We start from the raw sequence: 26878 nt of genomic DNA, 5'->3' as shown, positions 1-26878 counted from the left end.
ATGCTGGAATTGGATCAGCCCTGCAGGGACACTCAGTGGCCATGGACAGCAGAGATCTCCTGGAGGGAGGGTTGGCTGTGGCAGAGAGAAAGAAACCTGCCCCAGGGACAGCAGAGAGCTGCCCAGCTCTGACAGGGGGGGGACAGAGCACACCCAGCCCCATCTTGGTGGAGAGATCCACCAGTGAAAAATGGGGACTCCACCTGCTCCAAAATCAGCAATTCTGAATGTAAAACAAATGGAAATGTTAAGGTTGGCTTGTGTTCAGAGCACAACCACAGGTCATCCCTGGACCACTGGGAGCTGTCAGAGAAGGAGCCAAACATCCCAGCTTGGACTGTGAGCTGGGAGGAACCAAACTGGCCATGCACATCTCAGGGTCTTACCATCATTACTGTTCCTGTTATCAGCATGGCCTTGAAGCAACACAATTTTTAAAACCCACAAAAACATGAATGGTCCTTCCAGAATGGGTTCACATTTTCCTTGGCTACTGGCCCATCCTGTGATTCCAGTTGAGCCAAATCCCAAATTCTAAGAAAAACTCCATCATCTCCCTTCTGTTTGAAGGGAAACTGCCAACATGTCTCACCCATAATCGTCTGGATCTGAGGAGAGACGTTCAGATTTCTGACAGGAGGCAGTGAGCCAAGCCCCATTGATCTGCAGTGGGAATCCCTCAGTGAGAAATCCCTCGCTCCTGTCACTGGCAGGGAGAGCCAGGCTTTGCCTGCATGGCTGGGTTTGTTCTCCAGCTCTCACACCATCCAGTCGGAATTCCTGTTGCTATCCTGTTATTATCTCTGATCGAGGGGGATGGGAGAGGGATTTAAGGCATTCCACTTGCAGTGATGTGCCTTTACAGGCCCTTTTTCATTTGTTGTCCTCAAAACCGAGTTTCCTGGGAGGGTTTTCACCACTGGAGCAAAGTCTCACTCTCCTTTACTCGCTTTAGGCTCAGGCACAAGTGGGTCAGGGTAATGACTCACTTTCAGTATTTAAAGCCAGCCCAATAAATCCCTAAATGACTTTCTAACGGCACAGTAAACATAATCAATGCACATTAACAAAGCACTGGGAAGCCAAGAAATTCTTTGGGGGGTAAAACACACACCATGAATCTTTCCATGTTGTTGTATCGGGCAGGAACCACTGACTCCCTCATTGTATTCGACAGAGACAGATGGGAAATGTTTTCTAAAGCCATTCATAGGCCAGCCCAGGTTTTTTAAAGAGGTTTTTTTGGACCAGAAAGATCTAGGCCCGAGTTTCTTAGGTATGTAAATGATCTAAGATTCAGGTACATACATAAAGGGGTTTTTACAAATGGCAGAGAATTTGGGGTTTAAAGGACCTCTGGAGGTGTCTAGCCCTCCTGAGAAGACTTCACTGTTATTCCAGGACCTTGTTCAGGCAGCCTCTGAATACCTCAGGGATGACAGCTCCTCCAGCTCTCCCAGGGCCGCACAACCTTCCAGGGAAGGGAACTGAATACTGGGAAGATTTAGGGGCTTCCAAACTGAGAGTATTCCTTTTACACCCAGAGGGGGAAATAGGCCCTTCTCTCAGAGCCACATTCTGGGTGAGTTTCACTCACCCTGACACAGACACAGGAAAGTCAAACATGTTTATACACCTCCAGCTCTCTCCATAATCCTTACAGCGGAAAAAAATGAAACAAGTCATCTCATGCTGCACCAGCTCAAAGGGAAACAGCAGGCTGTGGAAAGGCTTGAACATGAGCAGGTCTCAGGTCAGGACACACAAATCCTGCCCCTGGAGCGCCCTGAGCTCCAACCAGCATCCCCAGTGACTCCTGACCAGCACCTCCAGCCACTCCTGCCCAGCATCTCCAATGACTCCTGACCAGCATTGTCCCAGGATCCAGAGGTCCTGACCACCAGCCCCAGACCCTTCTTGTGCTCTGAGCTGCACAGACATGTAGCCAAGTCCCTGCCCAAAAACCCCTGCAGTCAAAATAGACAAGACAGATGGAGGCACAGGTTTCTGGAAGGACCCAGAGCAGGTCAGGAGCAGAGTTGCAATGAGAGAGCAGGGAAGTAGCAGGACTGAGATCCCACAATTAAAGCCTCTCCTTTGGCTCTAAGGCACAAACCATACAGTTCAAAATGCCCTGGCCCAATGCTCCAGCCACCTGAATTCAGAGCCCAGAAAGCTGCAAAGCCTGAGTCAGACACAGAGCTGACATGCCCCAAAACAGCTACAGGCCCAAAGTGCTTCTCCCAAGACCCATAGTTCAATAATGTCACTGTTTTTTAGTCTCCTGAGACAATTTTCTCTGAAGCTGGGCATCCTCTCCAGCTCCCTCAGCTTTCCCTGGGCTCTGACTCATCCCCCCAACCCTTTCCCTTGGAAATGAAGATGTGTTGCCATTGCATCATTAGCTGTAATGGCAGATAGTGTTACTGATAGCCACCCTGAATTGGCAGCCCTGCAATCAGCTAACTCTGCTTTGTGTTCCTTACCCCAGCGCAGTGTTTGGGTTCACAGAACACTCACCAATAGTATTAATAGTAGTTGCATCAATAATAGCCATGGTTGTGAGATGTTTATGCAGCATCCATCTGCTCTGAGATCCACGGTGACAGATAACGCCGCAGCCATCTGCTCTTGCTGGGTGCGCTTGGCTCCTGCTTATCAGGATGGCAAATCAGCCAGCCCCACATCCACCCCGGATGCTCCCACTGCTTCCAACTTGCCAGCAGCCCTAAATCACCTCCCGAACTGCAGACACTCCTGGAGAGGAAATGGGAACCCCCAGGCTGAAGTTGGGAGCACCAAGATGTGAAGCGAGAGCTTCTCACTGCATCTCACAGAGAGATGGGGATCTGCAAACCCACAGTGGGATAGGGACAGACCCCACTGCAAACCCACAGTGGAATAGGGACAGACCCCACTGCAAACCCAGGGTGGAATAGGGACAGACCCCACTGCAAACCCACAGTGGGATAGGGACAGACCCCACTGCAAACCCAGGGTGGAATAGGGACAGACCCCACTGCAAACCCACGGTGGAACAGGGACAGACCCCACTGCAAACCCACAGTGGAACAGGGACAGACCCCACTGCAAACCCACAGTGGAATAGGGACAGACCCCACTGCAAACCCACAGTGGAATAGGGACAGACCCCACTGCAAACCCACAGTGGAATAGGGACAGACCCCACTGCAAACCCACAGTGGAATAGGGACAGACCCCACTGCAAACCCAGGGTGGAATAGGGACAGACCCCACTGCAAACCCACAGTGGAATAGGGACAGACCCCACTGCAAACCCAGGGTGGAATAGGGACAGACCCCACTGCAAACCCACGGTGGAATAGGGACAGACCCCACTGCAAACCCACGGTGGAATAGGGACAGACCCCACTGCAAACCCACAGTGGAACAGGGACAGACCCCACTGCAAACCCAGGGTGGAATAGGGAAAGACCCCACTGCAAACCCACAGTGGGATAGGGACAGACCCCACTGCAAACCCAGGGTGGAATAGGGACAGACCCCACTGCAAACCCAGGGTGGAATAGGGACAGCAGCCCTGCAGAGGCACACATGCACTCCCAGAGCAGTTTCAGACTGACTGAAACCACTGGTTCAGGTAACCCTGGCTCGGGTGTGGCTTTGAAGGGAATCCCCCTTGTCCTGGGCCCTGGGTGCCCTGCTGGTGAGGCCCTGGCACAAACACAGCATCACACGGGTGAATGTAACGCCGGGGACACGTCCCATAATGTCACCCCATCAGTGTCACTGCTGAGCAAAGGGCAGGACCTGTCAGTGGATCTGCAGGGAGGCCCAGGCTCTGCTCCAGCAGGCCCAGCAGTGGCACAAGATGGTGACACACAAATGAGCCCAGTGCCTGCTGGAAATGGCTAAACACACCACAAAACTGGATCTTTGTCAGCATCTCTCTTTTTTCTTCCTCCCTGTGTCCAAAGCAAGAGCTCCAGAGTGAGAGGAAGAGCAGTCCCTGTTCTCCCAGTGAAAGGGACCCACAGGAAGGAGCCTCTGGAAGAAGCCACTGGAGCTGCAGCAGTGACATCTCAGGAGCTTTGGCCTTGAGCCCTGTGCCCTGAGCAGGATTTCCATCCAGCTCTTGCTCAGGAGGTCTCCCAGCAGAGCAAGTCTGAAAACCACGGCTCTCATGAGCTGCCTAGCAAAGGATTGATGCTCATTCCTGCTTCCCTCGAGTACCCCTGGATGGGAGTTCTGCTGCGGTTGGGCAGAGCTGCAAGAAATTGCTTCCAGAAAATCCCCATGGGCAGATCTGGGCTCCTCAGGCCCTGCAGGGACAGACAATGTGGCAGCCAAACCAACCCCCCAAAGCCTTGGGATCTCCACTTTGGCTTCTACAGAGCCTTGGAAATCTCCAGCTCCCTTCCGATGTTTTGATTCGCAGTACCCTGATCCCATGCCCTGATTTCCCTGCTGCAGGGTGGGGATGAAGCTGCTCTGCCCAGGAAGGCGCTCAAGGAGCACTGGCAATTTTGGAGGAGTCCCTTTGGCTTGCTGCAGCCCAGGCCCCACAGACTGGCCAGGTTGGTGGAGCCCTGCCAGGTCCTGGCAGCTGGAAACGCTTCATGGCAAACTGGGCATCTTCTCTGGTCAATATTGACCTCCAGAGAGCTGAGCAAATTCCCAGCAGAGCCTTCGTGCCAGCTGGAAAGAGATGCTCTCTGATCCAGAACCTCCAGGGGATTTGCCCATGAAGAAATCCAAGGCAATGCAGCCCAATTCCAACTTAGACAATCAGCTATTTCTGTGAAAATAGCAGAAATATTCCCCAAAAAGCTTCCATTTACAAACCTCACCTGAATTCCTTTTCTACACTCTTTGAGGGAATTTTGCAAGTTGTGACGGCTTTCACAAGACTTTGGTTTCAGCCAAAAATATCTTTTCGTGTTAGAAACTGCATTTGAAGATAAAAGTGCTCATTCCAAGATAAATATCTGTCAAATCTTCTCATCAAACAAGGGAAAAGATTCAGGAAATCTGGCACTTTTCTCTGTAGATTAGAACAGTTTTTGACCACACCATCATTTTTCCAATGGGAATATCCTCCATGTGAAAGTGTCCCATTTCCTGAGCCACGTTCCTAAGTGCTCCATGTTCAGGAAAAGCAGAAAGATTTGGTTTGCCCTTGCTCCCAGACACACAAAACTCTCCACCTAAAATAAGGGGAAATAAAAAAAGGGGGAAATGTTAAAAAAGGGGGAAAAGTTTCCAATAAACTCCTTTTTCTTTTGCTCCTCCCAGCACAACTGAAGCTCTTCAAAGTTTCTCCTCTCATGGAGTTGAGTCATTAGTCTTCAGATAAGTGATGCTTGAGCCTTTGATTAAAATGACTGGGGAGCGTCTCTGCGTGATTAAAGGGAGATAACACAATAAAAGGAAGAGGACTTTGCACAATTATTATGGCAAATGTGTGCAATTCCCAACCTGGGAGCTGCATCAACTTGTCCAATGTAATAAATGCTTCCCCTGCTGGAAACATGTCAAATTAGACTTTGAGATGTCAGCCTGGAGTGTCCAAAGGTGCCCAAAAGGAGCCCCTGGGGCACTGTGTGAGTGCCAGGCTGGTGTGCCACAGACGATGGTGACACTGCCCATGGGGCACTGAGGGAGCAGCTGAGAAACACCAGCACAGGCTCTGCCAGCTCTGAGAGGTGGGAGAGGCTGCAGACAGACCCACAGATGGATGGAGAGGAGGAAAGAGTCTGGGGAGGCCGAGGGACAGATGGGAATGTGGCACAGGGTGCCCAGGGCAGCTGTGGCTTCCCCTGGAGGTGCCCAAGGCCAGGCTGGACGGGGCTGGGAGCAGCCTGGGACAGTGGGAGGCGTCCCTGCCAGGACAGGGGTGGGATAAGAGCTCTGAGGTCCCTTCCAACACAGCCCATCCTGATTCCATGATCTGGGATCCAGGAGAGGCTGGCTGGACCTGTGCAATGCCCCTGCAGGTCTGCTCAGGTCAGAGCCACCAGCTGCAGGTCCTTGCAGGGAGATTTCCTGGGGCTTGGACAAACAGGGGGAAACAGCTTTGTTTAGGCAGAAGAAACATCATTTCCAGTCTTAGCCAAACTGGAATGGGGCTCTGAAGGGGGACAAAAGCCATTTTTTGTCCAAAGCAAACGTCTACCCAAGGATTTAGTCAGACCTACCCGATATGGCTCCCTGATGGAGACCAGCCAGGAGTCTCTGCTCTCTTCTGGAAGAAAGAATCGTTCATTCCCTCCCCAGGCACAACGTGGGGCTCCACTGTCTGATCCAAGGAGCTGCTGTAGTGCTGTAGCTTGTAAAAGTGCAGACAGATAGTTCACAGACACATCCTATTTGTGGCTTAAAATACGCCAGTTTATCATGCAAATGGTGTGTCAACAGAATAGCTGCACTTGGCAATACTTCCCGGAGTAAATTAAGCAGTTAAAGATACCATGTGTAATATTAAAGAGGTTATGTGTTACATATAATAAGCACTTGAAGCCAAGCTGTCAGGAAGCCAGGTTTCCTCAGAAATCTGAAATGCAGCTCACAGGAGCCAAGGTGCTCCTTCCCCCCTGAGCAGGCGAGGTTTGGGTGAGAGGAGGGTTCTGCCAGAACACCTCGAGGCACTCTGGTCCCAGCTGGGCCCCACGGAGGTTTTATCCATGGGATGAATGGTCCACTCTCAGCTCCCTGCTTGGCATTTCAGGAGCTGGGGCACACTCAGGGCTTGCTCTGCACATTTTTCATAGCTTGGGCTCTGAGCATCTGGGAACTATTTGCAACAGCAAAAATATTGCAGGATCCAGTCTGCTCAAGGTTTTGCACTTCCTGGAGGGTGGAAATGCCAGGAAGGAAAAGAAAAAAAAAATTAAGAAAAAAAAGTCTTGGATCGTTTCAGCTCTGCAAATTGCCCCCCGAGGCAAGTAATTGTTGTAAAAAGTCTACACAAACATTCAGATTCAAGTTAAACCAATTTAACCAATTAAACCAAGTTAAACCAATGGGATTTATTCAAGTGTCAGCAGCCCCCAAACTTGCCTGCTTATTTCAGACCCCTCTACACCAGCAAATGTTTTCTGTTTCACAGAAACTCAGAGTCAAACCTGGGGGCTCACACAGCTTAAAAGAGTGAAATAAAAATGTTCCTTGCATGCCCCATGAGCTAGCTCATTACCCTCTGCTCTCCACAGTGGAAACAGCTCTGGTGATTTATGGGGAACCAAAGCTCAAATCCCATTTGTTTCCCGAGGTGATGCCTGTCTCCAGGGTGTTGTTTTGAAGGGATATAGTGGAGTGAGGCACGAGGAGTTCCTCGGCCCCACCTTGCCTGGGCTCTGCCCCACCCAGACCCCAGCCCAGACCTCCCCTTCCCCAGCACTTCCAGCCTCTCCCAGCTCCCCACAACCCAGTGCAACCCCACTGCACCCAGTGTCTTCATGGACACCTCACTTTGAAAGAGAAGCTCATCTCTGTCTCAGACTCCAAATTTCAAGACTGCTGTGAGCATTTGGGGGAATATTTTTCACACATCCTACAAGCTCATCCCTCCCCCTGCCTATCCGTGTGCACATTCCTCATGGTTTGCTTCCCATCAGGGCCCCAAGGGCCTGAAGAGATGATAAATTTTCTCTAAAGTAGGTGTTTCTCATCCATTTTCCACAGTTCATGACCCTGCTTAAACCCCTGTGAGAAACATAGAATGATGCACCATAAACCCCTGCAAAAGGGTGGGTTTGAGTTAATTTCTTCAAAAACACGCAGTAATGGGAAATTCAGAAGCACAACTGGACAAAAACCCCTCTGCTGTTAAAAACACTGCCCTGCTCCGGGCTGGGCTGTGCTGGCAGAGCCCCCCAGGCACTGCTGCTCCTGCAGCCTCTCCCTGCCAGGATGGGAGGATTTGGGATGGGATGTTTCTCCTCCCTGCAGGTGTAATGAGGCCATCAGCCAGATACTGCCCTCGCTTTGCTGAATTAAACCATCACACTCCTTGATTTCTCCTCCTGAGGGTGTCATTTCCTATTCATTAGTGTTTTTCTAGCTCTTCTTTGAATCTCCCCAAGGTTTCTGTGCCCTTTTGGAACTGGGGATCATGAGCCAAGCTCAGGTTTATCCCAGCCTTCCTGTGCAGAGCTGGCTGGTGGATCACAAGTTGCTCATCAGGGACCTTCTGTCCCCAGGGCTTTCTTGGGCCATCAGTCACCCAATCCTGCAAAGATCCTCTGCATTCCCAGGCTCCACAGGAGGACATCCTTCCCCAGATTTAGCCATGTGGGAGTTGTGTGAGCTGTGTCACTAGAGAGAAACAGGAACAGGCATTTCCCTGGAAGAAATCCATCCCACTCCCAGGGTTATCTAAGGTCCAGTGAGTGACTCCTGCTCTGGAGGTGCCTCCACCCACCCTAGGACCAGGAGTGCCCCCCCTACCTGACCTTTCAGAGGCCTCAGCTCAGGGAGATGAATTATCTGACATTTGGCCACATCAAATGCTATCTTTACTCCACCCAAGGCTCAGTGAGAGCCCCTTTTCCTCCTTTGTGTCACTCCAACATTTATCCATGAAGATTTTACAGCATCTTCTCTTTTCTCCCCCTGGCTCCTTCCTGGGGCCATTAAATAGGATGGGGTCAAGACCAGCCATTTCAGGTCTCCACGAGAAAAAAAGCTCTTTGCCTGGAATCTCCTTTTCAGACTCCATTTGGAAACCAATTACAAACCCCGTTTATTTGATGTGCACCATGCTGAATTTGGATGGCTTCACTTTATCCATCAGGATTGTCCTATGACATGAAGCCAAATACTTCTGAGAAGTTTGGCCGAGGTAAGAACCAGGGCAGAGGTGACTGATGAGCCTGAGCCTGCTGGGTTGGGAGGGCACAAAGGATTGGCACACCCAGGGGTCCGACCCCTGAGCGTCATAACTGCAAAATTCCATCCATTGGGCTCCTTTGAAGATCCCAGCTGTAAACCTTCCAGGCCCAATTCCTTCCCTGCAGAGCTCCCCTGGCAGCAGCAGTTGCTCAGGAACTCACTCAGATGCTGGTGGGGACAGGGAGGGAAGGGTCCAGCTCCAGCTGCACTCAGGTCTCTCCTTCCAGCACCAGACTCCCAAAAGGATTCATATTTTCCATGTTGCTAATTTTAGGCTTTAGCTTTCCAATACCCCCAGACTTGGAGACACAGCCCTGCTGCCTCTGCAGCTTAAATGCTTCCTAATGGCCTCAAGCCCGAGATTTACACTGAGCCAACTCACTTTGAAACCCTTCCATAAAAACGCCTCCTGAAAACAGATTTGTTTCATTATCGTCAGGCCTGAAAGTGCCTAAAGTAACAAACAACTTCAAACTCCTTCGAATTTATTGTGGCACCAGGTTTGCACTTCACTGCAGCCCCGTGTACCTGGGAGCGTGGCTGAGTGGGGACAGGCAGGGGAGGTGGAGGGAGAGCCCTGGTGCAATGGATCAGTGATTATGGTGCAATAAATATTGGATGGAGGATCTATGATAACATCTATTACGGCTTTATGAAATATTGGTGGTGTCTGCATACATATTGCTGCTGAACAGCTCCTTCCGGAGATGTTTAATGAAAGACATCTGTCGTTTCATCCTTGAATCTCCATGCAGGAGAAGGATGGCCCTAGTGAGGGCTTCCAGAGCCGAGAGGAAATGGGCTGAGAGACTCAGGCTCACCTGTCCAGAGGCATGGAGAGACACAGGCTGGTTTATGTACACAGAGCCTTTCATTTGGGGGATGAATTAACTCTGGGCTCCTCCGAAATCAATCCCTGCACAGACAACTGCCTTTAATGGGGCCAATAAAAAGAATGCACAGACTGCTGTGGAAAGGGCTGGGAGAGACTGGAGACTCCAGAAAAATCAGCTCTTCCTTCAGACTCTTATCCCTTATCCTCCCCTCTCCCTACTGAACCCTGTGTGCATCACTGGGACACAAGACTCCCCCCAGGGAACCCAATCCATGATACACAATCACCCCAAATCCTGGGATCATAGAATAGTTTGGATTGGAAGAACCTTAAACCTCATCCAGTGCCACCCCTGCCATGCCAGGGACCCCTCCCCCTGTGCCAGGGACCCCTCCCACTGTGCCAGGGACCCCTCCCCCTGTGCCAGGGATCCCTTCCACTGTGCCAGGGACCCCTCCCCCTGTGCCAGGGACCCCTCCCTGTGCCAGGGACCCCTCCCACTGTGCCAGGTGCTCCCAGCCCCAGTGTCCAGCCTGGCCTTGGGCACTGCCAGGGATCCAGGGGCAGCCCCAGCTGCTCTGGCAATTCCAGCCCAGCCCCTCCCCACCCTGCCAGAGAACAATTCCCAATTGCCAAGATCCCATCCAGCCCTGCCCTCTGGCACTGGCAGCCATTCCCTGGCTCCTGTCCCTCCATCCTTGTCCCCAGTCCCTCTGCAGCTCTCCTGGAGCCCCTTCAGGCCCTGCAGGGGCTCTCAGCTCTCCCTGGAGCCTTCTCCTCTCCAGGGCAGCACCCCCAGCTCTCCCAGCCTGGCTCCAGAGGGGCTCAGCTCTGTCCAACGATGCCCAAACTGAGAAGAGATTGGCTCCATTTTAGCACTATTACTTTAAGAAAATGAGAAAGAAAGAAAATTGCCTTTTCCCCTAAATTGCACCACTTCCTACTTGAGGCTTCAAACCAATTTAGTGAACACCCTGAAAGCCCTCATGTGGACATTTCTTACACTGGTAACTTACATGGGGTATTAAATAGCACCTTTAGCTGAATGAATCAAAGTTTGAGTAGTAGTGTATAAAAAAAATGGATTCATGCCCCTCACGACCATTTATCCTGTTCCCAGTTCACTGCCCCACTCCAGTCTGGGGTGCTGCAAGCTCTCAGCTCACCCAGCTCCAAGGAGGAACAGAGGGACACGGCCAAGGGCCAGCTGAGCACTGCTGTGGATCAGGGCTGGTGCTGGAACTCCTCTCCAAGAGAGCAGAGGTCCAAGGTGCCTGTCCCCAGGCTTGGATGGAGATCCCCTGTTCCAACAAGCCCAGCACGGAGCCAGCAGCCAAGGCCAAGCTCTGTCCTTCCCATCCCACCCTCCTTCACCTCCTGCCATCCATGGCAGCGTGTTTCTCCTCCCTGCCTCCCTCAGCACCCCTTTTCCAACAGCATTCCCCCCCTGCTGCCACGTGGGTGCAGAGGAGGGCAGGGACACTGACACGGGACAGAGACAAGGGACAGTGACACGGGACAGTGACACAGGACAGTGACAAGGGACAGTGACAGGGGACAGCAACATGGGACAGTAACACAGGACAGTGACACGGGACAGTGACACGGGACACTGACACGGGACAGCGACATGGGACAGTGACACGGGACAGTGACACAGGACAGTGACACGGGACAGTGACATGGGACAGTGACACAGGACAGTGACACGACACTGACACAGGACAGTGACACAGGACAGTGACACGGGACAGTGACATGGGACAGTGACATGGGACAGTGACACGGGACAGCGACACAGGACAGTGACACAGGACACTGACATGGGACAGCAGCACAGGACAGTGACACGGGACAGTGACAGGGGACAGTGACACAGGACACTGACACAGGACAGTGACACGGGACAGTGACACAGGACAGTGACAGGGGACAGTGACACAGGACAGCGACACAGGACAGTGACATGGGACAGTAACACAGGACAGTGACACGGGACAGTGACACGGGACAGCGACACAGGACAGTGACACAGGACACTGACATGGGACAGCAGCACAGGACAGTGACACCAGACAGTGACACGGGATAGTGACACGGGACAGTGACACATGACAGTGACACAGGACAGTGACACACGGCTCTGATGTCCCTCCTGCCTCAGTCTCCTGCCATTACTGGAGACCAGCAGCAGGCTGGACACAGCAGCCTCTCCAGGGCTTTCTGGCTCCTCTGGCAGCCTTCCTGGCTCAGCACTGCTGCTCTGTGCCCCTCTCGGCCCTGGGGACAACCACATGTCCCCTCAGCAGTGGGACAGTGTCACTCGTGCCATGTGTGGTGACACACACGGGCTGGTGGGGGGCACAGCCAGCGACAGCACATCAAAAACACACTGAACAAAGCCAGCAGCCTCAGCGTGGGGGGGGGGGTGGGTGCTTGGGGGGAAAGGGATTTTTATTTTATTGTGTGAAGTGAATGAATAATTCATAGGCAAATCATTGACATGATAAATTCCTCCATTTCTCCTCTTTTGTGAATCGACAGCAAACAACTTCCCCATTCCTCCCCTCTACATTTTCATTATTCAGAATTATTCACTAAACAATCGCTTGGAATAATTCTGGGGAGCAGATTCTCTGCCAAGGATGTCATGCTGACGACAGTGGCCCTGGAGCCAGCAGGAGCTGGGTTCAGAGGCCCTGGGCCTTCCAGCACCAGGGTTTGGGCTCCAGGTTTGAGCCATCCCGACCAGAGCAAGCACAGAGAGGCTGGATGCTCCCGTTTGCCCTCTCCTTACACGAGCAGAGATCTGCAAACCGGGTTTTCCACCGCGAAGATTGTATTCACAAGTGACCTGGAGGAGGCTGGAACTGCTGGGATGCAGTGGGAAATTGCTGGGTGTCACACTGGCACCCCCAACTGCATTTCTGCCACCGTGTCTCATCTCCAGCCTGCAGGACCACGGGACAAAGTGGGATTTCTCCATTTCATCTGCTGCAAATGAGCCCTGCCCTTCCCAGGAACTCTGAATGCACTGCCAGGCTCACCAGTGCAGCCCTGCCTCTGATATTCATGGGAAGGGAGAAGAAAACAACCCAAGGTTTGCTTTTTAATTTCATGGGAAATTTTTCAGCTGGCTTTTGCTTGGTTCTGCACTTCATTTATTCATTTACACACTGACCCAAACCCCGCGTGAACAACTGAATGTCTCCAGAATACCACAGCTCTGACTCAGAAAGTCCTTGATATTTATCTGCCTGCAGTTTCCAATAAGTTAAACCCAGATGACCTGAAATACCAAATTCCGAGGGAGCTCTTTGGCTGATGACTCCCAGTACCTGACAGCAATTGTCTGGGGTGCATTCCCTCTGTTTATTTATTATAAATGAGACACCTGACATCATGAGATCATAAGCAATTTCCAGCTCTCTCCAAATCACCTTTGAAGCCTCAGAATATCATCAATTCTGCTGCAAAACTTTCCTGTGCTGATTGCCAGTAATTTGCAATGTGTAAGCTGGAGGGAGGGAATGGCTTGGAATTGCTTCCAGTTCTCCTCTTCACCCTCTAGTGGAAATCAGCCTGTGTTGAGCAGGCCAACCAGACTGTTGTGACCACAAAACCCCTAAAAATCTGGAGGTCTGATTCTCCTCTGATTGCCAAAGTGCAAACCTCATATCCCTGTTTCCAGTCCTGCCCTGGTGAGGATGCTGACTTCTTTGGTCATTTCTTTGGTTTAGCATCTGCTTTCCCCGCATCACAGCCTGCATCTGGATCTAGCTGAATTCCTGTCACCCCCTATCTGTTTACAGATTAATTTCCCAATGAAAGACAACATTTCATAAACTTCATTTCTGAAAAAATCTGCAAAAATCAGGATCTTCCCTTGCTGCCAAAACCCTCTCATCAAACCCTCTCCCACCACAGCAAGAGGGATCTCCCGGCGAGGGAACACAAATGCAGAGCAGTTCTGCTTCCATGGAGCCTCAGAAAAGTACCCAAGCAAGCAGGAAGGAGCTTCCAGTGCAGCTGTGTCCTGGTTTAGGGCAAAGGGGCCCCTCCAGAAAGCGAACCCACACGGCCCCTGATCCCATTTAGTTTGGGAAGGATTCCCCAGAGAGAAGAGGACAGAACCTGTTTGTTTAACAGGCACAGCACCCCCAGCACACAGAATGAACAATTCCAGGTGACACCGCTCTGTCACCGCTCTGACAAAGGTGACAAAGTCAGAAAGTCTCTCTGGGGTGGTGGCTCTGTGATCAGTCCCTCCGGCGCTGGGGCAGCTGCTGCAGCCACAAGGTGCCAACTCTGGGTGTTTGCCAGGGCCCAGTCTGGAGCAGGCTCGAGTGGGTCCAAAAAAGGGAAAGGAAAAACAATCCAGGGAAAATTCAGACTGTTTAGCTAAACTGACTGATGAGCAGGAGCAAAAAGCAGGAGCAAAGCAGGAGCAAGAGTAAGGGCAAAGCAAGAAGCAGGAGCTGCACCCTGTACTGCCCTGTCTGTGTGTCCTGCCAGCCGTGGGGGAGCAGCTGATAACAAAACCAAACCAAAACATTCTCCCTTCAGAGCCAGTCGTGAAGGCACAGACCATAATATCCAGCATAAACAGAACACATCGGTGGGGATACAAGCATCATAATGTCACCCTAGGACAAGCTGAAATCCTCAAAGATTTCCTCTTCACCTCTTGAAATCCTCCTTGGGTGCTCTCGTCCCCTCCTGCCCGTGCTGCAGGAGCTGCAGGAGCTGCAGGAGCTGCAGGAGCTGCAGGAGCTGCAGGAATGCTCTGGGCAATGAGGAGCCCATTCCCTCCCGTGCAGGAGCTCCTCACACCTCGGGGTTCATCCATCCCACAGATGTGTTCATGGAGTCAGGGCTGGGCCGGCTCCAGCTGCGCTGCTGCAGGGGCAGAGCCCACCCACAGCACACAAAGGGATCATCCTGAGGTTCTGCAGAGATCAGGACACATCCAGGGGTTCACAGCCTCAGTCTCACTCTCGTTAGGATGGGCAGCCCTGTGCTCCAGGATGTCTCATTTCTGTTACAAAGCAGCTTTTCCTGCCCATCATCCTCCTGGCCTGGTGTCTGGGGAAATCCAAACTCAAGTTCAAGTTCCTGGCTGTGCCATGGACCTTCAACAAGCTGATCTAGTCCAAGATGATCCTTCTCACTGCAGGGGGCTGGGATAAATAACATTTATTTGTCCCTTCCAGCCCAAACCATCCTGCCCAGCCACTCCGTGTGCTGGGAAATGCTGGGGACAGAAAGGATTTGACAGTGTGGCCCCCAGACTGGGAGCCAGGGCAGCCAGATGTCCATCAGGGACATCAAAGGCTTCTCCAGCTGCCCAAGAGAACTGTAGGTGGATGTGTTTCTGGACTTAGGCTTTTGTTGAACCCTGTCCTTTTGCTGATGGCAATTAAAAGCAGTGAGTGGTGCAGCAGAGCAGAGTGACACAGAGCAGAGCCAGTGACTGAGCCTGTGAGACCAGTGAATACAGACCCTAATTATTTCTCACCCCAAATCCCCATTCCCCCTTTACTGGGTGCAGTTCCCTCTACTGGAAAAGTAGGAGTGGGCTGAGCCATAATTCATATTTTATGTGCTCAGCAAACACCAGGCAGGGACCAGCACTGGGCACCCCTGGGGACAGGGCAGAGGGGCTCAGTGTGGGCACTGCCCTGAGCCCTGGGCAGCAGTGCTGGCACAGTCAGTGCCCAGGAAACACAACACCTCACTGCAGCATCCTTTGATTTGGGCTCTAGAGGACATTGTGTCCTTCAAACAGGCTAAAACAGCAAACGAGATCAGACCAGACCTGGACAAAAACCTCCCCAGCCCTGACTCCCCCACATCCTCCTGTGAGACAGAGACCATGAGTCAAACCTCACTCTTCCTCCTTCCCTCAGAACACCCTCGCTCCTCTCAGCTCTAATTAAAAGGAAGTGAGTGCTCAGAGCAGGGAGATGAATCCTGCTGTGAACCGGGCTGGGATGAATCATCCCTCGAGGGCATGGTCCTCCTGGGGACTGGAGGGTCCTTCTGGGACGAGAGGAGGCTCGGCAGGGAGGGACAGGCAGGACTGCTCCCAGCCAGCCCTCAGCGTGCCCTGTGCCAGCTGGCATGGCACGGCTGATGTGGGGCTTTGGAGCATCCTTATCTCGCCAGGAGAGGCTTTCACTGAGCCCTCGAGCACTGGGAAATGGTGATGCTCAACTCATCCTGCTCTGCAAAGCCTTCAGGAGGAGGATGGGAGGGGGGACAGCTTGGCCCTGGCTGTCACCCCACAGAGGCTTTGCCCTCCGTTGGTGACAGCTGATTCATTCCCAAGCAAGCTTGGGCAAAGTTGGTTCCTCTGTGCTGGGAAACCAGCAGAAGTTTAACTCTGGCCTATAAATGACCCACTGTGGGTCAGGCAGCACAGAGGGCACCGAGAGCTTGGGTCACACTGACCGTGGGGCCTGAGGGTTGTAAATCCACAGCCTTTCCTGGCCAGAAGTTCTCTCCAGCCTGGAATGGCCATTTTGCTCTGGGAGGGAAGGAGATACTGCCAGCACCCAGAGCTGGAGTGTTGTCCCTGCTGAGCCCAGGAGGAGAGGCTCCACCACAGCTGGGAAGTTTGGGCACCTGGAGATGGACCCAAGCTTGCTGTGGTGACAGTGCCAACACCACAGGGTCAAGATGGGCTCCCAGCCCTGGGGTGGGAAGTGCCAGGGGTCCCCCAGCAGCTCCTGCACCCGCAGCAGGGCTTTGTCCTGGGACATGTGGGTGGGAGCAGAGCACCGAGGGGAAAGGGCACAGCTCCCACCCCCAGACACCCACACAGGCTTCAGGTGCCCCCTCCCTGCTGCCCCATCCCAGCAGCACAAAGCACCGACCTGCCCTCCTGGGTGCTGCTCTCCCTGGGTTCTGTGAGTCACATCACTGATGTCACCAGAGCTCCTCGATGGATTTAATGAGCCTTTGTTTTCCTCACCCAGGAAAAACCTCAAAGAGGCTCAGTCTCCAGCATCCTGAGGAGCCAGCAGGTCGCTCTGCCACTGTCCCTGTCCCCACAGGAGGACAGAGAACTGCAAAAGGGGCCAGCGGGCTGGCAGAGAGCTTCAGAGACCTAGGGACAACATCCAGGTCACTCCGGAGCACCTCTGTCCTCACCAGAACCTGCCATGTGCCACCCTCCTCACAGGACAAGGCAGGTGAGTCCCTGCTGTGCCTTGCACTGATCTGGTTCCATGAGGGAGCAAGGGACAGGTGGCAAAGGGGCAATGCCACCATGCCTGAGGACATGGGACAGCATCTCCAAAGGCCTCTGCAGGAGGAGCTGAAGAGTGTGACATTCCTGGCTGGAATTCACAGCCATGTGCTGGTGCCATGCTCTGCCCTGCTGCCCTGGGGCCACCAAACCCAAGGGACAGAGCCACCCTGGCATCTCCCTGGGGCTGCCCCGAAGCTTTTGGCCACACCTGGGGAGTGAATCCTGATTTCCACCAATATACACAGGGAATTTTAAGCTTGTACTGCTTTAAATCCAGAGGAATAAATCACTGAAAAGCAAAAGGGAAAAAAATTCAAGACAAAAATCGAGGGAAACAAAGATCACTCTTCTCTCTTCTGTGAAGGTCACTAAAAAGGGAGACATCCCATGAGGCCCCTGGGAGCCCAGCAGTGTAAATAGTCAGTGGACAGAGGGCATCTTCTGTTAAAGAAAGTGTCTTGCTAAAATACATAGGCATCATATCAATTATTGGATAATGAAATTCCGGATAATTTGCTGCCTGGTCAGCCACAACACTCCTGCCATGCTCCTGAGCACAGCCAATAATCTTAAGAAAGAATTACATTGGTGTGGAGGCAGCTGGTCAGTGGAATTTGGGAAAGAGCAGCTTCCTCAGGATGGGGGTGGGGAGGGGGGCACTGCAGCCCCATTGCCCCACAGCCAGTTCCCCCTTGTCCTATCCCTCCAGACCCTTTTCCAAAATCTGTCTCCAGCTTTTGGAGCACTTTAGACACTGGAATGGGTCTAAGGTCTGCCTGGATCCTTCTCTTCTCCAGGTGAGCGTTTCCATCAGCTCCAGCTGCAGGCTGTTTCCACCTGGTCTCAGCAGTGTCCTGTCCCCATGAGCAGCCAGCAGCAGGTGCCCTGGAAGGGCACAGGCAGGGCATGACCACACACAAGCACTTCCCAGGAAGTCCCTTCCAGCCCTTTCCCATTTTCAGCTTTGCAGGGAGCAGCCCTGGCTGGATCCTTTGCCCAGTTGCTCCCAGACTTCTCTCCCCTGTGCCCTCAGCTCTGCCCTCTCTCCTGGGCTGCAGATGGGACAGGGATTGTCTCTGTTCACCGGAACCTCAGGGAGTTCCAAAAGGGCCAGAAGACAACCACCCTTTTGCTGCACAGGTGCCTTGATGCCACGGAGGGAACAAGACCCAGGAAGGGGAAGGTTGGGAACTTCTCCTTCACAAGAAGACCTGCAATGTTTGAAAACAACAACAAAGCACAGGATCAGACCCAGGGCTTGGAATGCGTTTCCAGTACAAATCCCATTCTAACTCCTTTCCCATTACCTTTTTCCTTTCTCCCTCTGCTGCTGTGAACCACTGGCACTTCACAGTACCAAATATTCTGCATGTTCCATGCAATTTTAAAGCCATTATGTCAGCTGCTCTCTCCCCCCAGCTCTTGAGGCCCCCGGTTGCTGTGTCAGAATGTAATTAGGTTTTGATGGGATGTTAAGATTTCTTGAGCTCCTGTGGAGAGGCAGCGTGGGGAGAGGCAAGGCAGTGGATTGTGATTGCCACTCCCCATGGGAAGCACTCAAAGACCCTGGAAGACTCATTTACAAAAATGTAAAATAGATAAATAAATAAATAAATAAATAAATAAATAAATAAATAAATAAATAAATCTGAAAAGAGCAGACCCAGTAGGCTTTGGCTTAATCAACTGAAATCACTAAGATTTTTTTACCTCTGTGTTCTTTCCTGCTTCAGGTAAATGGGAATTAACTCCCTCGTGACCGACGGAAAGTGCAGGGGGGAGGCCCAGCCAGGGCTTTATTACACCTGGCTCCTGGGAAGCTGGGAAAGCCCTTCCTGAGCTGGGAAAGCCCCTCCTGAGCTGGGAAAGCCCTTCCTGAGCTGGGAAAGCCCTTCCTGAGCTGGGAAAGACCTTCCTGAGCTGGGAAAACACTTCCTGAGCTGGGAAAGCCCTTCCTGAGCTGTTCATCCCTGTCTGTAATAAGGAGATGCTGCAAGCTCTGCTGCTTCCCCCAGCCGTTCCTTTGCCCCTCCATCTACCCCAGGAGCAGCCAGGAGACTCTTCCCTGAGCACAAACCTGCCAAACTCCCTGCAGACACGGTGCCCTGATGTCAGTACAGCCCTGGCTGTGCCTGGTGCTGTGAAACACAGATGTATCCAGTGCAATCCTGAGCCATTCCCATCAAATGCCAGTTCAACTGGCTAATGAGCCCTATTGATTGCTGCAAGGGCCAGACCAATCTCACTTGTCCTTTCAATGATTATTGTGGCATTGTCTACATTATTTCTGCTCAGCAAAATTAATTCCTCTTTGCCCACCTCTTTTTTCTGTGGATGGGAGTGTGTTCCATCTCCATTCCTGCGGAGACAGAAGTTAAGGAGATCTCTGCAAGGACTGGAATTAATTCACTTCTAAACTGTTGTCAGACAATTTGATATGGTTTTTTTGTTTTTCTCTAATACTGCCACTGACATTAGTGGAAAGAAAACAATAGCTGCATCTGGTCACTTAAGGAGTCAGCCTCCCCTTCCACAGCTCTGCTGACATTTCTGTCTCCAGCCTGTACAGTAATGCATTCCATTTTAATTTTAGCAAATGCTTTCTTTATGATCAGAGACATTTTTCATTTGTACGTGTTTCATCTCTCTTAAAATTCAATATTTCATTTGGGGCTGCCAGGTTATTGCTGCTCCTCAAAATAAAACATTTGTGGCACAGGAATATTTCCAATTATTTTCTCTGGTTTCCTCCACTCAAGAGCATCCGTTGCCTTTCCAGCCGCTCTGGGAGGAGCAGAGAGGAGTCAGTCCCAGTCCCAGTCCCAGTCCCCAGTCCCAGTCCCAGTCCCCGTCCCAGTCCCAGTCCCAGTCCCTGCCCTCTGCACGGAGAATCTGGAGGGAAATGGGGCTGCTTGGGGCTGCCCTGTACAGAATCACCCAAAAAAATCAAAAGGAGAGGCTGAAGGAGATGTTTGCCCTCCTTTGGCCATCTCACCAAAGCTCCTGGGAAAGACTCCCCAGCCAATACCTTTTCACAGTGTAATCATATTTCCTGCAGGATCCAGCAGGAGATTCCTCAGGTGGCCTGAATCCCTCCTGTGCTGCCTTGAGCCAACCAAACCAAGAGGAGGGCTCTGCTGAGGAGCTGTGAGGGTTTGTTTGCCTGTGACTGCCTGTGCATGGAAAATCCCAAAGCATTTGGGGAGGGAGCAGCCCCTGTGCCAGCCCTGAGCTTGCAGGAGGGATTCATTCCTGCGGGATGGAAGTGGCCAGCACTGGAGTAGCTCTGGGAGCAAGAACTCCTCTCTGATCTCCCCTAACAGCAGCACAGAACTAAAGGGTCCAGCCCTGCCACATCCAGCTCTGCCAGCCCAGCCCCCCGAAGGGAGCCCTGCAGGAGCTGTGTTTGCACGGCTCGAGGGGAGGAGAGATCGTATTTTATATCAGCAATAAATGTCAGCAGCTAAAATCAGCCTTCAATTCCTAACTGTGCATTTTCCATAAAAATAAAGGCTGGATACCGGGCCGGGCAGCCCACAGGTGAGCTGGCAGACCCAGGCAGCTGGGATTCCTTTAAACACTGTGGGGGTATGAGAAATCTCACCTCCTTAGCACAGACCAGCCCCTCGTTGTTAACAGTGGATTTCCCAGCTCTGAGCATGCCCTGGCATCCCAGGATACACAAGGTCAGACATCTCCCTGATAACAAGAGCCCTCTTATCCCCAGGCACTCTGCATCTACAGCATTTCCCCCAGTATTTTCTTTCCTAGTGTTTCTGCCCAGCCCAGCTGTAAATGACTGAAGTAATAAAGCTCCCACCATTTCCCCTGGAAGATTATTCCGTGGTCCCAGATTTTGCCAATAGGATTTTTTTTCCTTCCAGATGCAGTTTAATTTCACCCCGTTATATCAATGTACAGAGAGAAAAACCAGAGGAGTGACAGAGAGGGCAGAAGGATCCAGAGGGGGTCTGGGCAGGATGGAGCTCAGGAGTGACAGGTCCCATGACAGCTGTCCCAGCCGGCTGCAGAACGTTGGATAATCCATCTCCATCTCCTCCCCAGTCTCTGGAGTAGCAGCCCCCAAGCTGCTGAAGCTGTGCCTGCACTCAGGGATGCTCCCAGTGACCACGGGCTGCCAGCACAGACACACACCCACCCAATTCCGCCTGAAAACTGAACCCAGGGAAGGAAAGTTCAGGGTGGTGCAGCCATGGCAGAATAGGCTGCTCTTTCCCTAATCAGGACGCGTTATTGGGGCACACTTAAAGACAAGTCAGGGGTAATTAAAGGTAATTAAGTGCTCTCAGTGGGAAGAGAGCTGCCAGGCAGAGGAGCTGCCCTGCGGTTCTCTGGGAGGGCGATGGGACTGTGCCGGGCTCGGGGCTCCCCCAGACCATGCAGGAACCAGCCCTCGAGGCCAGGCAGGCTCAAGCTCTTTGTGCTCCCCTCTGGGGCATCCTTCCCGCTGCAAAGGGCGTTTCTGAAGGAGCTGAGAGCGAGCTGCAGCCCAGGGAGCAGCTCCCACCCAGCCCGACTGTCCCCAAACGTGACGGGATGGGAGCTGTGACAGCTGAGCGGGCAAGGGATCCAGGAGGGAATGAAGCAGCTGCTGAGACTGGAAAAACACTGCCTGCAAATGGGAGCTCAGCCTGAGGAGCAAAAGCTGTGCCCAAAAGCCAGCAGTCACTCTCCTGCAGCCTTCATCTTCCCTGCCTTACTGGGAAAAGCCAGTAATTCCAGATTTACTCTGAGTTCCTGCTCACACGTGCGAGGAGCTCCCTAAATGCCTGGTTTACATGAGTCCAACCACATCCGACTGAGCAGCAAGAGGTGGAGCTCCAAGAGCTGCCAGCACCCCACAGCCTGGGGGCTCTGGGCAAGGCAGGGTCCTCTGGCTGCCTGGGGGGTGGTCCCAGGGGTTTGGCAGCATCGTCCATCAGCACCCTCAGCGCTTTCTCCTGGCAGGCACCCAGCCAGGATTCCTGTGTCACCATCCCAGGAGGCCCAGCTGCCATCTGAGCTGTCCCCAGGCCGTGAGCCATCTCCAGCCAGGGCTGGCAGGGAATGCAGTAACCCCTCCAGCACTGGCTGGGGGATGCTGGCCCTGCTTGGACTCACCAGAGGAGCCACTTGCCTGTGACTGGCAGGATGGAAATCTGCCTAATTAGCACCAGTAAAAGCAGCAGCAGCAGCAGGGGCCCAGGCAGCCCCTGCCAAGCAAACATGTTCAAATCAAACTGCAGCTCCTTTGCTCTAAAGTTTACAAGATGTTTCTTTCAAACCCTCATTAAGCCCTTCTGTCATGGCCCCCGTGCCTCAGTTCCGATGCCAGCACACAAAGCCCTGCCCCAGCCCTGCCCTGCCCATCCCTGCCCTGCCCTGCCCCAGCCCTGCCCCTGCCCTGCCCCAGCCCTGCCCCTGCCCTGCCCCTGCCCTGCCCTGCCCCTACCCTGCCACAGCCACAGCCAGAGCCACAGCCAGAGGCAGAGGCAGAGCCAGAAGCAGAAGCAGAGGCAGAGCAGAGCAGAGCCAGAGGCAGAGGCAGAGCAGAGCCAGAGCCAGAGGCAGAAGCAGAGGCAGAGCCAGAGGCAGAGGCAGAGCCAGAGGCAGAGGCAGAAGCAGAGGCAGAGCCAGAGCCAGAGGCAGAGGCAGAAGCAGAGCCAGAGGCAGGGCAGTTGCAGCAGAGCTTGGCACAGCCAGCACCCCTGGGTGCAAACAAGAAGGAGGTGAGGCAGAGCCAGCACGGCTTCTCCAGCCCAGGGGGGAGGAGCACGGAAGGATTTTGGCAGGAAAGGTCTTTAATGTCATCAAGTCCAACCATGAAGCCAGCAGTGCCAAGCCAAGCCCTGCCCTCCTCAGCGATTTCTGCAGCCCCAGCTGTGCCAGCTCCCCCTGAGGGTGGCTCCAGCCCCTCCCTGAGCTGCGGCAGGAGCAGCCCAGCCCTGGCACAGGGTGGGAAACGCTGGGCTCAGGAAGGATCTGTGCACAGGCATTGCGGTCAGCCCACAGAGCTGCCTTGGAAATGCACTCCATGTTCTGCAAAACCTGTTTGGGTTTGTGAGGTGGGGAAAGCACCAGGAAACATCAGGTTTCAACACTCACAGGGTTGTGTTATTCCCCTTTTGATGCTACTTTTTATTTTGATTAAAAAATGCTTTGAGGTCTGACCCAAACATCTCTCTCGCCCCAAGAGCCAATGTCAACACAGAGCTCTGGGAGCTCCTCAGGGGACACGTTTAGAATTACAGAATGAAAAAATAAAAATTAAAAGCACCGGCCTGATCTTTCCGAGCCTTGCTCCATCCTTCGTAGGCACATTCAGAATATTTTCTCTTTTCCCTATGAAACCTTGGCATTTTGGGGTCCCACAGCACCCACAGCTGAAGCAAAGCCCAGCTCCCAGGTGAGCAGTGGCCAAACCCCTCTGCTCCCACCCCTGGGTATCATCCCAAGGGAAAGACCCTGGCTCGCTTTTCCATGCAAAATCTCTCCTTTTGGAGCCAAGTCAAACACCTTCCCTCTTGGCATAAGGCCCAGAGCTCAGCCAGGCTATCAGCAGGATTTAGGTAATGCTGGAGAAACCTTGGATCAAAAGGAAAACAACATTTCCCCACCAAAAATGCAATCTCCAACCCCTTCCTGTGCTCAATTAAAGCAACTCCACTAATTAGGCTTCCATCTACCCATCCCACACCTTCTCCTGGGCCAGCAGTTTCCTGCCCACCTTGTGCAGCCTTAGGCCAGTCTTTCTCCAAATGAAAAAGCCTGTGAAAGGCACGAAATTGGGCAAGGACAGGTTTGCAAACAACCTCAGCTTCTGGAGCTTGGCAAGATTTTATTTCAGCCAGAGAAACTCAAACCAAGAGGGACCTTTGCCAAATGGTCTGGCACCAGGGCAGCCAATGCAGGGAATTCCAGGTATTTTTGTCCCAGCCTTGCATTTTCTCTTGCTGTGGGAGCAGGGAAGGGGGAATTCTGTACTTCCACCTACATTGTTGTGACTCTGAGTGATTCCAGCCAGGCCCACTAGAGCATCTGCCTGTGTGGACGCGTTTCAGGTGCACGGGGGGTGTGAACCTGTTTATTTGTGTGTGTTAGTGTCTCTGCACTCTGGCTGTCTGCAGGAACAGACTGCAATTCCCCCTGCATATGTCTCTGTGGCTACGTGCCTGACTGCGTGGGAGAGCTTCCCGTGGCTTTTTGGTGCCATTCCCAGGCAGCCAAGACAGCAAAAGGCACATGCTGCCGTGGGAAATTATTAGTGAGGGAAGAAGGGGGGAAGAGCTGAGGAAGGGTTAATTTGCAGAAAAGAATCCAAATGGGCAAAGAAGTGCCACAGAGGGTGTTTTTGGTGGCTCCTCCCAGACAGGTGGAAGAGAAGGGACAGAGGGTTTGGGAAGGGTGAAAGGGAGAGCCACAGGGTGGGAATCAGGGGGCAGGTGCCCCCCAAGCTTCCAGCCTGCACATTTTATTCCCTGGGGTTTTAAAGGGATTCTTCCCACTGAGCCTTTTCTGGCATCAAGGCAAGGGACATTGAGAGCAGCAAACCCTCCTGCCAGCACCTGCATGGCTCCCAGGAATTCCAGGCCCTTGGCACTGGTGTCCCACAAGGCTTTTCCCAATGGAAAGATCCTCCAATTCCTCCCAGAGCAACTCCACACAGCAACCTCTGGGATGACCAACTGGGATCTCTGGCTCTGAAGTTCTGAGGGAGCCCAGGGGGTCCCGTCCATCCCCAGCCCACCCAGGCCATGGAGCACATCTGGAGCTCCCTCCAGGACAGGGGTCCCTGGGGGTCCATCCATCACACTCCTCTCAATGCCCTTCTCGCTTCATTTCTTTAACAAATCTTCCCTGTGCATCCTGGTGGAAACAGCCCAGAGATAATAACAGTAGATATGGGCTGACCTATGGGATTCCTGGAGTGATCAAACTGTCAGATAACAGAATAAATCTTTCTCGTGGGCTGGGATTAAATCAGAGAGTGTTGGCTGCTGCGGCTTCTTATTTATTTGTGTTTTCTTAAATTGCATTTCCCTTCCCCCCATGAAGAGCACTGGCTGCCTGCAGCTGTAAATTACTGCAGACCTTCTGGTGAGCTGAGACACCGAGTCTCTTAACCTTGCAAACATCTCCTGCTTCCTTTAACGGCCTCTGAGAGTTCCCAGGAAAGAGAAAGCAAAACGGGGAGCATGATTTGGTGAGAAGTTCATACCTTGGCCTTGCCCCAGTCTGGAGATCACTGCAGCCCCTCGCTGTGGAACTCCTGGATGTTTCATGGCCTTGGGTGCAGCATTTCCTCTTGGCTTCCCAGCCTCCTCCTGGCCCTGGTTCCCTGCAGCCCCCTGGGGCAGGGGCTGGGCTGTGCCTGCAAACAGCCCTGGGGAGCTGGGAACCTCAGCCATGGAACCACAGCGTCACTCAGGCTGGAAAAGACCTGTAAGGAAAGGGAGAACAGGTGCCCAGAGCAGCTGGGGCTGCCCCTGCACCCCTGGCAGTGCCCAGGGCCAGGCTGGACGATGGGGCTGGGAGCACCTGGCACAGTGGGAGGTGTCCCTGCCATGGCAGGGGTGGCACTGGGCTTTACGGTCCTTCCAACCAAACCATTCCATGATTTAGGATTCTAAGATCATTGAGTCCAACCATGAACCTGGCACTGCCAAATCCACCCCTGAACCACATCCCTGGAAGGGCCCATGACCCTGCACATTCCCAGAGTCCCCATTTGCTCTGGGCTCAGGCAGCATCTCTGGAGCTTGGGCAGGAGATCCCCATGACAGCTGCAGAGGCAGGACCCAGAGGCTGGCTCAGGAAGGGTGCTTGAAGAGATGCCCAGAAGAGTTTGGTCTCTAGTGGCAAGTCAGGAGAAAATTCTGACAGGGCAAAATATGTCCTCCTTTAAAAAAGTTCAAATAAAATAAAAAAGAAGGGAAAAAAAAGTACAAACCAAACCCAAACCAAATCAAGGTGTGAAATGTGCTGTGAAATGATTCTGGAAAAGTTTCTACATTTCAGGGCTCTGCTGCTGTTAATCTGCAGAGACACCTACAACCACGGGTAAATCACAGGTTAAAGCTGTTCCACCTCTCCCAGCAGGAACACCTTCCCTGTCCTGTGAACCCAAAGACATGACTCACCGAAGAAAGTTAAAGGATTAATTTGTTTTTCCAAACTATGTCCTAGGGAAAAAAAAAATCAAATTTTTTAGCTAGAGGAAAATTGTTTTGGCAGCCCAGCCCTCCAGGAGCTGGTTTGGAGTTCATTTTAGTTGACTGAGTGTGCTCACACATCTGTGATCAGACACTCTACAGATATTTTTGTTAACCTCCCTATTTGAAATTCTCCCCAAACTTCCAGAGCAGGATTTTCTTGTCCAAGCATTTGTGGTTTGTATCCGTGCTCAAATACTGCTTTATAAATAGCAAGAGCTTTATCTTGACTCTAACCAACAACCTCAACTTAAAGCTAAATGCATAATTTACTGCAAATTAAACTTAATGGGACTGGAATAATTATGTTGACTTTTGGAAGTACTTAAGGATAAATACATGATTAGATATTTTGCACACCGTGAGGAAATATTTATTTCAAAATACAAATTCTTCCCTTTGAGCCTTTGGAGCAGCCCCCTGGGCAGGGGCTGGGCTGTGCCTGCAAACAGCCCTGGGAGCTGGGAACCTCAGCCATGGAACCACAGCGTCACTCAGGCTGGAAAAGACCTGTAAGGAAAGGGAGAACAGGTGCCCAGAGCAGCTGGGGCTGCCCCTGCACCCCTGGCAGTGCCCAGGGCCAGGCTGGACGATGGGGCTGGGAGCACCTGGCACAGTGGGAGGTGTTCCCTGCCATGGCAGGGGTGGCACTGGGCTTTACGGTCCTTCCAACCAAACCATTCCATGATTTAGGATTCTAAG

The 26878-nt window shown here is 52.6% G+C and overlaps 1 long non-coding RNA gene across 1 annotated transcript; it reads right to left on the bottom strand.

Moving 5' to 3' along the window:
* Nucleotides 1-291: 291 nt before the first annotated feature.
* Nucleotides 292-6321, bottom strand: LOC127060399 (uncharacterized). Its single transcript, XR_007779392.1, has 3 exons — nucleotides 6180-6321; nucleotides 4833-5189; nucleotides 292-2651 (listed from the first exon to the last, which is right to left on the bottom strand). It is a non-coding gene; the product is annotated as an uncharacterized LOC127060399 (long non-coding RNA).
* Nucleotides 6322-26878: the final 20557 nt, after the last annotated feature.

This window comes from Serinus canaria, chromosome 23 (genome assembly GCF_022539315.1).
Source record: "Serinus canaria isolate serCan28SL12 chromosome 23, serCan2020, whole genome shotgun sequence".
Lineage (NCBI taxonomy): Eukaryota > Metazoa > Chordata > Aves > Passeriformes > Fringillidae > Serinus > Serinus canaria.
This window is presented reverse-complemented; position numbering and strand designations above follow the sequence as displayed.